At 44.7% G+C, this 13,340-nt stretch overlaps 1 protein-coding gene across 1 annotated transcript in view; it reads right to left on the bottom strand.

Annotated features, from left to right (window-relative positions):
* SULT2B1 (sulfotransferase family 2B member 1) overlaps positions 1 to 13,340 on the bottom strand; it is an 83,955-nt gene that overhangs the window by 53,230 nt on the left and 17,385 nt on the right. Inside the window, exon 2 of the mRNA XM_070771407.1 lies at positions 6,539 to 6,666. The gene's annotated coding sequence lies outside the window, so the exon portion shown is untranslated. The remainder of the gene's footprint in view (positions 1 to 6,538; positions 6,667 to 13,340) is intronic.

The following is a 13,340-nucleotide window of genomic DNA, read 5'->3' as shown; positions in this document are numbered from 1 at the left end:
TCAAAACGGAAAGCCTGATGATTACAAAAAAGGAGGAAGAGGAGAGGGTCGCTGGCAGGGCTCCTTAGCCTTTTAATGCGTGTCCTCTTCATGCTATCATCTCACTGCTCGGAATCTCCCCTGGAGAAGACCTTCAACCCGCAAGATGTTCACAGCGCTGTTGTGTGTCACAGCCAAAGCACTGGGAACCACCTAGGCGCCGCCAGTAGGAATGATCAAATAAACTGAGACTCACCCTGCTATGAAATGTGACACAGCAGATTAAAATCGCAAAACAGGGCTGGTGACAGATTAAGTTCTCTGAGGCCTATTAAGTGAGAAAAGCAAGTTGCTGGACAGTTCATCTGGGACACTACGTGATATTCAGGTGAAAAAACCCCTACAAAAGTGTATATTTATGAAGACTTAAATATGTGGGAGAGTATAAGGGGAGAAGACACTGTGAGGAAACACACTCGACAAAAAGAGTGGGTCCCCTAGGAAAGACATCGAGTGACCAAGGGACTTTCTCTATGAACTTGAACACAGTCTCATTGAACAGCTGTGTGTAAAAGAATCCAAAGTTTTTGAATTCTGAAAGTCGCTCAGTCGTGTCTGACTCTTTGCCACCCCATGGCTTACACAGTCCATGGAATTCTCCAGGACAGAATACTGGAGTGGGTAGCCTTTCCTTTCTCCAGGGGATCTTCCCAAGCCAGGGATCGAACCCAGGTCTCCCACATTGCGGGTGGATTCTTTACCAGCTGAGCCACAGGGAAGCTCATAAAGTGGAAAGGGCAAGATTAACCCCCAGGGGGTCTACCACCAAGAAATAACCAGGAATAGTGTTCTGACATATTTTTTTTCATTTCTGCATGGTTTACTTTTAATTGGCAGAAATGTTTTATAAATTGACATATTTATTTTTAAGGGTTTTATCTTTGTTAAATTAGGTGGTTGGCATCCTGGTTTTTGTCTCTTAATTTCATATATATAAATATATATACATTTCTTATAAATACACTATTTAAAATACAAATCTACAAAATATTAATATGTGTTTATATAATATTATATTTAATATATATTTATAATTTAAACATAATACACATTTATATTTACTCATCCCACTGTTTTCTGTGGGGATATAAAACCCCCTCTGTGCCCCTATATATATCTATATTGGAGAAGGAAATGGCAACCCACTCCAATATTCTTGCCTGGAGGATCCCATGGACAGAGGAGCCTGGCGGGCTATAGCCCGTGGGGTTGCAAGAGTCGGACACAACTTAGCGACTAAGCCACCATATATACATAAAATCCTCTCTATGTACGTTTATGTGTGCCTGTGTATATATACACAAAAATGACTACACAAATATGCAGAGGGGATGATATTACATATGTCATTTTCTTCGTTTTCTTCTTTGCATGTTTCATTTTATATCTTGCTGTTCTGCACACAGCTGTCCACATAAACATTTGCCATGGTGCTTCAGGCTGCTTGTAAACATCACCTTTGATGCCTGCCTAGGTTTCTATGGGTGGAGTAGGGTTTACTTCCTCACTTGCCTCTGGTTGGACATTGGGTTCCTTGCCGAGTGTTCTCTGGGATAATTATGTTTACGCCCAGCGCCATCTCTGCATTTTGGATTTGTTCCAGCATCTCCAGAACTGAATCCTTGACCGGTCAGCGGGAGTAAACCCTTGGTTCTGAAAATGATTTTCTTGCTTTGTGATTATCAAAAAGAAAAAGAAAAAATTGCATCCATGCATGGTGTGGAGTGAGTTTGGGAACTACAGATAAGCAAAAGATGGAAAAGCAAAACCTCTGGTGATTCTGTCTCCATTATTGGCTCTGGAGCCTTCCATTAATTCCAAGTTGAATAATTTTCTTCCATTTCATGTTGAGAATACATTACACAGCACTTCTGCATTCTGCTTATTTTGATTTAGTCCATCATAAAAACGTGTTCCCCTTTCACTTAAAATGATTGCATAACATTCCATAACGTTGCTATCCCATACTTTACAGAACCTTTCCTCTAAAGCTTATTATTACTATAAATATTTCAACTTATGATTACAAATATCTTTTGCATCTATTTTTTTTTTACTGATACAAATAATGCAACAGAGAAAATCTTTCTGCATCAGCTTTCCTGCATATCTTAAGGTTATGTCCTTCCCATGAAAGAAAAGTGAAAGCTGCTCAGTCATGTCTGACTTTTTGTGACCCCATGGACTGTAGCCCACCAGGCTCTTCTGTCCATGGGATTCTCCTGGCAAGAATACTGGAGTGGGTATCTATTCCCTTCTCCAAGGGATCTTTCCAAACCAGGGATTGAACTTGCATCTCTTGCATTGCAGTCTGAGCCACAAGGGTCCTTCCCATAGAGTCCCGGAAACAGAATTACTGGGTAAGAGTGCCAAGTCAGTTTCTGGAAAGGCAAACAACTTCCACTCGTTTACAAAATGGATGATACGGTAGAGTTTGTGTTACACATCCTCCCTATGGAATGTTATCAAATTTATTAGAGTTTTCCTCTTGGTCAGTGAAAAACTGAGTCTCATTGTCATTTCTGTATTCATTCACTGAGTCACTAAACATTTATTGACCACCTGCTACATGGCTGGCATAGTTCTGGGCGCTGGAGATGCAGCAATGAACAAAATGGGCTCATTCCAGGAGAGAGTAAACAAGTCAATAAATAAAGGGATAGATCATTTCAGAAAGCAAAACGTACTATTAAAAGAGTCAAGAAGGAGGGTAAAGGGATTTCCCTGGTGCTCCAGTGTCTAAGACTCCTCTCTCCCATTGCAGAGGGCCTGGGTTCGATTCCTGGTCAGGGAACTAGATCCCACATGCCTCGACTAAAGATCCCATGTGCTACAAGTAAGACCCAGTGAAGCCAAATAAATAAATACTTTTTTTTTTTTTAAAGAAGGAGGGTAAAAGCTTTCCCACAGGTTGGGAATCCGTTGTAGTTCTGCCTTGTGACTTATCCATTTATTGGCATGGCAGTTCTGCATTTTCCATATCTTTATCCATTTATCACAACTATGACAAAACCTATGGGCTTCCCTGGTGGCTCAGATGGTAAAGTATCCATCTACTTGCAATTCGGGAGACCTGGGTTCGATCCCTGGGTTGGGAAGATCCCGGAGGAGGGCATGGCAACCCATTCCAGTATTAGGGCCATGGAGAATCCCCATGGACAGAGGAGCCTGGCGGGCTACAGCCCATGAGGTCGCACAAAGTCAGACAGGACTGAGTGGCTAAGCACAACACGTGACAAACGCAGCAGTGATATGTCTTCAACATCCTCTGTGACAGTGACTCAGGCTGCCTCTGGTTATCTCAGGCAATGTTGCTCGATAAGCATTACCTTCCTTTTACACATGCACAAATTACGGGTCAAAGAGGTTAAGTAACTTGCCCAGAGCCACACAGCCTCGGTGGCACAGTGTCTAAAGACACTCAATCGAAAAAGCTTGAGACACTAAGGAGTTCTTGGATAATTTGTCTCCTTGACAATCAAATTTTTTTAAAGTTTATATTGGACTATCAATATAAACATGTCCAATTCCATGGACCTGAGTTAGTAGAGGACAGAGGAGCCTGGCATGCTGCAGTCCAAGGGGTCGAAAAGAGTCAGACACGACTTGGCACCCGAACAACAACATCAGCCAAGTGCATACGTATAAGAGAACATATTTCAGAAGTGAACAGCTTCATGAATTAATTCTACGTATATGCACCAATTATCCAGCACCAGACTTAAACAAAACCAAAACCGGGCCCTTGTGCCCTGCGGCCCCAATCTGCAATGTAATCATGCTCCTTGAATTCTCCTCTCTGCTAATCTCGTTTTAACCGCCAGCTCTGAATTCCTGAAAGGCATCCTTGATGAGATGCCTTCATCAAACCAACAGAGCGTTGTAGGCATGCATTCTTGTCCCTATATGCTAAAACCCGCAACTTTTCATTCTCTGCCTTCGGAAGGTAGACTCTGTCTCATTTAAATTAATAGCAGATATGCAGACACACAAGCCCAAAGCCAGAAGGTGACATGAGGACAACCAGATGGATGCAGAAAGGTCATCAAGGTCACGGGGAACAGAGCAGATCCCCCGGGGCGTGGTCAGGAATGTTATGGGCTGGTGAGGGACAGGGGTGAGGAACATTTCAACCATAGCTTTGAAAGCTAGCTTGAGTGTCACAAACGGGGCTGGATAATAGTCAGCTATTTGCGCCCCATGTGATACTGGTCCCAGATCGCAGCAGGCAGCCCCCAAGATAGCCCCTAAGAATCCCCATCCTTGGCGTTTCCTACACAACTATATTACATTTACATACGTAAGTGATGGGAAGCAGCCATAGTACAGCTTTAGGCACTAAGAAGCCCACCTAAGTATCCTCTGACACTCTAGGGATGGGGAGGCAAATGTTTTGTCTATAGAGGCCAGAAAAAATATTTTAGACTTTGCCGTCGTATGGCCTGTATCAGCACCACTTGACTCTGATCTTGAAGTGAAAGAAGACCCACGGGGCAGGGGAGGGGAGATAAATCAGGAGTTTGAGAGTAGCATATACACACTACGGTACATAAACTAGATAAACAACAAAGACCTACTGTACAGCACAGGGAACCCTATGCAATATCTGTAACCTATAATGGAAAAGAATCTGAGAAAGAATTCATATACATGTATGCATATGTATTTACAAAAAATTGTAAATTAACTATATTTCAATTAAAAAAAAGAAAAGAGCCATAGACAATACATAAAAGAATGTGTTTCAATAAAACTTTACTTATAAAAACAGATTATGGGCTGGTTATGGCCAGAAGCCTGCTATTTGTCAACCCCTATTAATGGCAACCCACTCCAGTATTCTTGCCTGGAGAATCCCATGGACAGAGGAGCCTGGCAGGCTACAGTCCACGGGGTCGCAAAGAGTCAGATACGACCGAGTGAGTTCACTATTCCACAAGAGGGCTTTCCAGGTGGCGCTAGTGGTAAAGAATCTGCCTGCCAATGCAGATGTAAGAGACGTGGGTTCAATTTCCTGGGTTGGGAAGATCCCCTGGAGAAGGAAATGGCAACCCACTCCAGTATTCTTGCCTGGAGAATCCCCAGGGACAGAGGAGCTTGGTGGGCTATGGTCCATAGGGTCACAAAGAGTCGGACTGAAGCAACTAAGCAGGCACGCCTTCCAGGGGAACGTATCTTTGACTTACTTTTATTTTTGAGTATATTATTGGTGATTTTTGGTTTTGGTTTTCTAGCCACACTGTTTTAGCGTGTGGGATCTTAGTTCTCCGACCAGGGATCAAACCCGTGCCCCCTGCCTTGGGAGTATGGAGTCTTAACCATTGGACGACCAGGGAAGTTCCTTGATGGATTTTATTATATAACTATTTCTGTAATTCTTAAGATTTAAAATGCTTACAAAATTACATTTTGCTTATTTATATTATTTTAGCCTTCTAATTTTATTTTTTAATTGAAGTATAGTTGATTTACAAAGTTGTATTAGTTTCAGATATACAGGAAAGCAATTCAGCTATATATATATATATTCTTTTTCACATTCTTTTCCATTATATGTTATTACAAAGTATTAAATATAGTTCCCTGTGCTATTCAGTAGGTCATCATTGTTCATTTTATATATGGTGATGTGTATCTATTAATCCCTTGACTTTCTGTTTATTACTGATTGAGAGTGTCCGTACCAGTTAAGTTAGATGTTGACTAGTCTGAAATCAATACCGTATGAAATGATGGTTTTTCAAGTAGAAAGACAATCCCCAAAGTTATTGTCCTTTAGGTCATTAACTATTTTTGGAGTTATGTCTCTAATTTCCCATCACTTACATATATAAATGTAATGTAGTTGTGTGGGAATGCCAAGAATGGGGATTTTTAGCAGCCGTCTTGGGGGCTTCCTGCTGCACTATGGGACCAATATCGAGTCTCAACCACCATTATCTCATTCTGGAATTCTCCCTTTTTAAATTTTCCCTTCACCACTTGGCATGTGGGATCTTAGTTTCCTGCCCAGGGATCGAACCCACATCCCCTGAATTGGAAGCTTGGAGTCTTAAACCATTGGACCTCCAGGGAAGTCCCATGCTTCTTTATTAATGTATTAAGGGAGAAGAACTAGTAGGTTCTATAATTCCAAAGTGGAATTGAAACAATATTTCAAACATCTGCAACAGCTCTGGTATGGTTTGGAAATAGCTGTGATTTCTAGCAGTAGGATAAGAGATTCCAGAATAAACAAAGTTACAGGTATTGCCAATACGACACAGGTATTGCTAATGTGGGTTGTCACCTACATTCGTAACTATATGAGTTATCCACTGATATGGAGTAAACCTCTGCAAAACTCGGTGGCTTAAAACAATAGCAATCATTTACTTTGCTCTTGAATCTACATTTGGGGTGGGGCTCAGTGGAAACAGCTCATCTCGGATCCATGAGGCAACAGGTGAGACAGCTCCTCTGGGAGTCGGGGAACCCATTATCAAGATGGCTCACTCACCTGGTTGGCAAGTTGGAACTGGCTGTTGGGCAGCAGCTCAGCTGGGACGGGGTAGGGGGACCTCAAGTCCTCCCCACGCAGCCTTCTCCACGCACTCGTGGGCTTCCTCACAGCATGGACGCTGAGTTCTAAGAGTTTGTCCAGAGAGAACAAGGCAGAACTAAGTACATGGCATTTTTATAACCTAGCCCCAGAGCTCACATAACATCACTTTCATTGAACCCTATTGGGCAAGGTAGTCAAACAGGCTCAAGGGAGAGAGACACAAACTTCATCTTTTAATGGGGAAGTGGCAAGATCTTGAAGATCTTACTTTTTAAGTTAAGCCCCCAGGCAGGAAAGATGGTGAACACTGGACTCAGTTCCTTGGCCTCTATCCAATGACAGAGGCCCATCTTTGTACAAAATTGGAAGGCCTGTCTACAGAGGCCTGTCTCTGTGTTTTCTGCAGAAAATACAACCTGCCACAAAAACAGAATGAAATGTTGGATTTTAGTTGGAGGTTACTGAAAAGAAAGATGCAGTTTCTTTTTCTTTTTTAAAATAATTTTATTTTGCTATTGATTTTTGGCTATGCTGGGTCTTCGATCCCGCAAGGGCTTTACTCTAGTTGCAGCGAGTGAGGCCTACTCTGTTGGGGCTTTCCTTGTAGCTCAGTCGGTAAAGAATCTGCCTGCAGTGCAGGAGACCTGGGTTCGATCCCTGGGTCGGGAAGATTCCCTGGAGAAGGAAATGGCAACCTACTCCAGTATCCTTGCCTGGAAAACCTCATGGACAGAGGAGCCTGGTGGGCTGCAGTCCATGGGGTCGCAAAGAGTCGGGCGTGCCTGAGTGACTAACACTTGCTTACTTTAGGCCTGCTCTGTAGTGGTGTATGGGCTTCTCATTGCAATGGCTTCTCTTGTTGCGAAGCACAGGCTCTAGGGGCCCAGGCTTCAGTAATTGGGGCTCCCAGGTTCTAGATCACAGTCTCAATAGTTGAGGCAGACAGGCTTAGTTGCTCCGAGGAATGTGGGATCTTCCCGGATCAGGGATCAAATCTGTGTCTCCTGCATTGGCAGGCAGATTCTTTACCACTGAGCCACCAGGGAAGCAGGCGATCTCTTTTCCTTATCCAAGTTCACGGACTCCATAAATTCTATCTCCAAATCTTTTGAGGGTCCCTGGGCCCCAGGCAATTCTAAAAAGTGACTGCTGGGAGGGGTCCAGATAACCTGTGTGTGCATGCATGCTAAGTCGCTTCAGTCGTGTCCGACTCTTTGCAACCGCCTGGACGGTAGCCCACCAGGCTCCTCTGTCCATGAGATTCTCCTGGCAAGAATACTGGAGTCGGTTGCCATGGCCTCCTCCAGTGGATCTTCCCCACCCGGGGATCAAAACTGTGTCTCCTGTGGCTTCTGCATTGCAGGCAGATTCTTTACTGCTGAGCCACCAGGGAAGCCCCCTTACATAGCCTACCTTGCTTTAAAGTCTCCCATGGCTCTCTTCTGCCCAGAGTACAGAGGGCAAGGAAGTGAGTCCAATGTTCAGGATCTTTCCTGAGTGGGCTTAACTTAAAATGCAGAGATTTATTGTTCAACATCAATTCTCTCCTTCCTTAGTCGTACGTAGAACTCCAGTTTTGTCTGAGACAGAAATGCGCTCACCTAAAATGCATCATTACCAACCTCCCTTGCAACTGGTGGTCAATGAGATTGTTTATTTTTATTATTATTATTATTGGCGCATGTGGATCTTAGTTCCCCAACTCAGGGATCAACCCATGTCCCCTGCAATGGAAGCATGGAGTCTTAATCACTGCACCACCAGGGAAGTTCTCTCTCACTGTATTTATTATTCTGCAACTTGCTTTTTTCAGTCAACAATACATCTTAGAGCTTTTCCTCTGTCAGTCCATGGCTCTTTCTCATTTCTTTAAACAGGTGTATAATATTTCCTGGGATAGATGCACCCCTATTTATTAACCTACCGGTGAACATTAAGGTCGCTTCCAATTTTTGTGGCTTTTACATACATGATGATCAAAGACAAATAAATAAATGATAGGCAGACAGTATCTCCATGGTGGAGCTGATGCTTCAGATTCTGTAGGCAGACCTAGCTCAGTGGTATAAAGAATCTGCCTGCCAAAGCAGGAGACCCGGATTCAACCCCTGATCTGGGAAGATCTCACATGCTGCGGAAAAACGAAACCCGTGGGCCACAACTATTGAGCCTGTGCTCTAGAGCCCGGGAGCCACAACTACTGAAGCCCATTCATCCTAAAGCCTACGCTCCGCAACAAGGGGAAGCCACCAGGATGAGAAGCCTGCGCACCGCAGCTAGAATTTAGCCCCTACTCTCCTAGAGAAAACTGAAAAGCCCACACAGCCATGAAGACCAGTGCAACCAAAAATGAAAATTAATAAATAAAAAAAATTTTTTAAAGCAATGATTGGGACTTCCCTGGTAGTCCAATGGTTAAGACTCCGAGCTGCCACTGCCCGGGGCCCAGGTTGGATCACTGGCCAGGGAACTAAGATCCCACATCCTGCAGGGTGCAGCCAAAAAGAAAAATAAATCAATGAACTATTGATACATTCAATAGGATGATTGCACCTCAAAATCATTGCTCTGTGCAAATGAAGAACTCTATAAAGATACAAACTGTACGATTCCATTCAGTGCTCTAGAACAGGCTACATTAATAAACAGTGAAAGAAAACAGACTAAGGGTTTCCTGGGGATGGCGGATTGACCGGGAAGGGGTGCAAGGGAATTTCCTGGGATAAACAAACAGTGTATATCTTAACTGGGATATTGAGCTGGCACAAGTGTGTTCATTTGTCAAAGCCCATCAGACTGTACTCATAAGACCTGTGTATGTGACTGTAGGTAAATTACAATACACATAAAGGTGAAGTGCAGGTGGAAGGTGAGAGGAAAGTTCAAAAGGGAGGGGATATATGATACCTGTGGCTGATTCATGTTGATATATGGCAGAAACCAACACAATATTGCAAAGCAATTATCCTTCAATTAAAAATAAAAAAATTTAAAAAGCAAAGTGCGTGCCAAGTTGCTTCAAAGTCGGGTCCAATTTTCTGCGATCCTATTGACCATGGCCCACCAGGCTCCTCTGTTCATGGGATTCTCCAAGGGAGAATACTGGAGTGGGCTGCCGTGACCTCCTCCAGGGGATCTTCCCAATCCAGGGATCGAACTCATATCTCTTAATGGCCCCTGAATTGGCAGGTAGGTTCTTTACCACGAGTGCCATCTGGGAAGCCCAAAAGTAAAATGAAATGTTGTTATTAACATTGCTATCCCTGGGGACTTCCCTGGCAGTCCAGTGGTTGGGACTCCATGCTTCCACTGCAGGGAGCACAGGTTCGATCCCTGGTGGGGAACTAAGATCCCACACACCACACGGTGCAGCCAAGGATTGAAAAAAGAAAACACTGCTGTCCTGGCCGCCTCCTTCTTTATGCCCATGCCAACTTGTTGGCTGGCATGGAGACCTATTTGTTTGCCAAATGAATGAATGAGTGAGTGAGTGAGTGGATGAGGACTGAGGCAGCACCCTGGGTGCATGGAATATTCCTCCTCAAGCCCTTCAGTTTTCTAGAGGAGGCGGCTGGGTGGCCTCTCACCCTGATAACTCTTTCCAAGGCCCCTCCCCTCCCCCAGTAGACCCCTCAGCTCCTCGGCTCAACAGTCGGAGACTTTCGACAGCCTCACCCCTGCACATTGCTCCCCTCCCACTCCAGTCTCACTTCTTTAATCACTAGACACACAATCCTCCAGCGCCTTCTGTGTGCAGGTACTGCAGAGAGAGCTGGCAACAAGACAGGCAAAGACTGTGCCCTCGGGAGCTCCATAATCAAACCTGTAGCCTGATGTCAGGCAGAACTAACCCCACTGAAGAAAGACGAATTGGACTAAGGGCCTGGGGAAGGCAATAACTGGGGCTGCAGCTCTGGTGGCCGGGGAGGCTGCTCTGGGACATCCACACAGGGGCAGAGGCTGGACTGAGACAAGGGCATCAACTAGGGCATTCCCTAGAGGAAAAAAGTAGCCAGCGCAAAGGCCCTGGGGCAGGTTCCTACTTTCATAGTGTATTCAAGAAATAGGAATGAGGCCAGTGTGGCTGGAGGGGGAGGGAAAGAGGGTCAAAGGTGAGAAGTATTGAGGGGGCAGACTATTTAGGGCCTTTGGGCCAAGGAAAGGAATCTGGCTTTTACTCCAAGTGAGATGGGAGCCAAGGAGAAGGGATGTGAGCTGACTTAGGTGTTAACAGGCTTCCTGGGCAAGAAGAACATGTAGAGGAGGCAGGGAGGGCCAAAGTAGAAAGCCTGTTGAGCTGGCTACTGCAATAGTCCAAGCAAATCATGATGGTATTTGCAGAGGTGAGGAGAGTTGATCAGGCTCTGGGAATATTTTGAAAGCAGAGCCAGCTGATGGATCAGATGTGGGGGTGTGAGAAAAAGACAGGAGTCAGTGATGACTGGGAGTTTTCGGCCTGAGCCACTGAGCTGGGGCGGCAGGTGGAAGTTTCCTGAATGTCCCAAGCTGTTTCACACCTCCAGGCTTTTGTGCACTCCATCCCCCTGAGTCTGGAATGCCCTCCTTTTTCCACTTCCCACCCCAGTCTCAGCCTCGCCCCCGCTCTCATCACAGCTGAGCCCAAATGTCACCCTCTCTGGAAGCTTCTTTTGGAATGTTCTAGGCTCCACACGGTGTGCCCTCCGGCGTCCCCACAGTACCCTGCACTTCTTTCCCCAAACGGATGATCAGAGTTTATTTGCCAGCATCTCTCGTGCCAAGTGGGCGACACTGGAGGGACTGAGGAGGGGCCATGGCTCTAACCCTGCAGCAAGTGCATCAAAAGGAAATGAACTTGAATTCTTTCCTTCATTCAGTACATATGTCACATGCCAGGGACTCCAGTAGGCGCTGAGTAGTGAGCAGGGAACAGGAGAGGCAGGTCTCTGCCCTCATGAGTCTCTAGGGAGAGAGGTGACAATAACCCAAGCAAAGAAGTGAAAGATTTAGGGATTTCCCTGATGATCCAGTGGTTGAGAATCGCCCTGCAATGCAGGGAACTAAGATCCCACATGCCATGGAGCAATTATGCCTACACGAGACAACTGGAGAGTCTGTGAGCCACAACAAAAGATCCCGTGTGACACAATGATGCCGCCACGTGCCATGATTAAGACCTGATGCAGCCAAATAAATAAATAATAACTATGTTTTCAAAAAAAATGAAAGATCTGGTGTGCCATAATGGTGATGTGATGGAGAAAAAAGCAGGATTCCATGTGTGAGATGGGGGAGGTGCAGTCATTCATAAGGTGATAGGGAGGCTTCACAGACTCACTGAGGAGGTGACATTTGAATATGGATCTAAAGAAGGTGAGGAAGGAGCCATGTGGCCTTTGGGGAAGAGCAAACAGCAAGTGCAAAGGCCCTGAGGTAGGACTGTGCTCAGAATATGGGAGGAGCTTGAAGGAGGCCAGGGTGGCCAGAGCCACTGAATAGGGGGTAGACATCCAGAGAATGGAAGGGGAGGGATGGTCCCAGCAGGACCTTAGGGGCCACAGTGAGGACTTCACTTTTACTCCCAGTGAGATGGGAGGCACAGAAAGTCTCCAAGGAGGAGCGAATGGATCTGATTCAACTTTCAACAGGATTGCCATAAAAATAACAATGGACATTTGCTGAGCACTTCCTACTAACCAGGAAAACGTGAGAAGTTTCTGCAAGTGGTGTTGACAGAAGGCCCGTTGTCTAGATGGCTAAGCCACCTTTGTGGGCCTTCTAGATCATTCCTTTCCTCTCAGCCCACACCATGCCCAAGACTCATACAGTCTCCCACCAAAACATAGCCTGAAGCTTTTTTTTTTTTCCCCAAAGCAATTTTTCAACAACTTTATGGACACAGAATTCACATACCGTACAATTCAGCCATTTAAACTGTACAGTTCAGGCAATTCCCTAGCAGTCCAGTGATTAGAACTCCATGCTCTCATACTGCCAAGGCCCCAGGTTCAATCCCTGGTGGGGAAAGTAAGATCCCACAAGTCACGCGGTGTGGCCAAAAAAAATTTGAATTAAAAAAATAAATAAATTGTATAGCTCAGTGGATTTTCATATGTTAATCACATTGTACAACTGTCACCACAATCAGATTTAGAATATTTTATCACTCAAAGAAACTCCTTAGGCACACCCCCATCCCAGCCCCAGGCAACTACTAATCTACTTTGTCTGATTTGTCTATCCTGGATAATTCCTGTAAATGGAATTCTACAGTATGTGGCTATTTGTGTTATCTGACTTCTTTCACTCAGCATAATATTTTCAACATTCATCCATGTTGTAGCATCTGTCACTAATTCAATCCTTTTGGTGGCTGAATAATATTCCACTGTATGAAGGTCGCCTGTTTTGTGGATCCATTCATCAACTGATGGACATTTGGGTTGCTCCCACATTTTGGTTGTTATGAACAAGGCTGCTATGAACATTCTCATGCAAATGTTTGTGGGGACATGTGTTTCCATTTCTCTGGGGAGATACCTAAGGGGAATTCCTGAGCCATATGGTAATTCTGTGTTTAACTGTTTGAGGAAATGCCAGACTGTTTCAGTGCCTGCAATCTTCCCACCAGCAGTGTATGACGGTTTTGATTTCTCCACATCCTTGTTTGTTGCCATTGTTTTTTTAAAAAAATTTTATTTATTTGGCTGCATTGGGTCTTAGTTGTGGCATGTGGAATCTAGTTCCCTGAAAGGGGATCGATTCCAGGCCCCCTGCA

The sequence above is a fragment of the Bos indicus genome, chromosome 18 (genome assembly GCF_029378745.1).
Source record: "Bos indicus isolate NIAB-ARS_2022 breed Sahiwal x Tharparkar chromosome 18, NIAB-ARS_B.indTharparkar_mat_pri_1.0, whole genome shotgun sequence".
NCBI lineage: Eukaryota > Metazoa > Chordata > Mammalia > Artiodactyla > Bovidae > Bos > Bos indicus.
The sequence above is the reverse complement of the archived record's forward strand: the minus strand, read 5'-3'. Positions and strand labels throughout refer to the sequence as shown.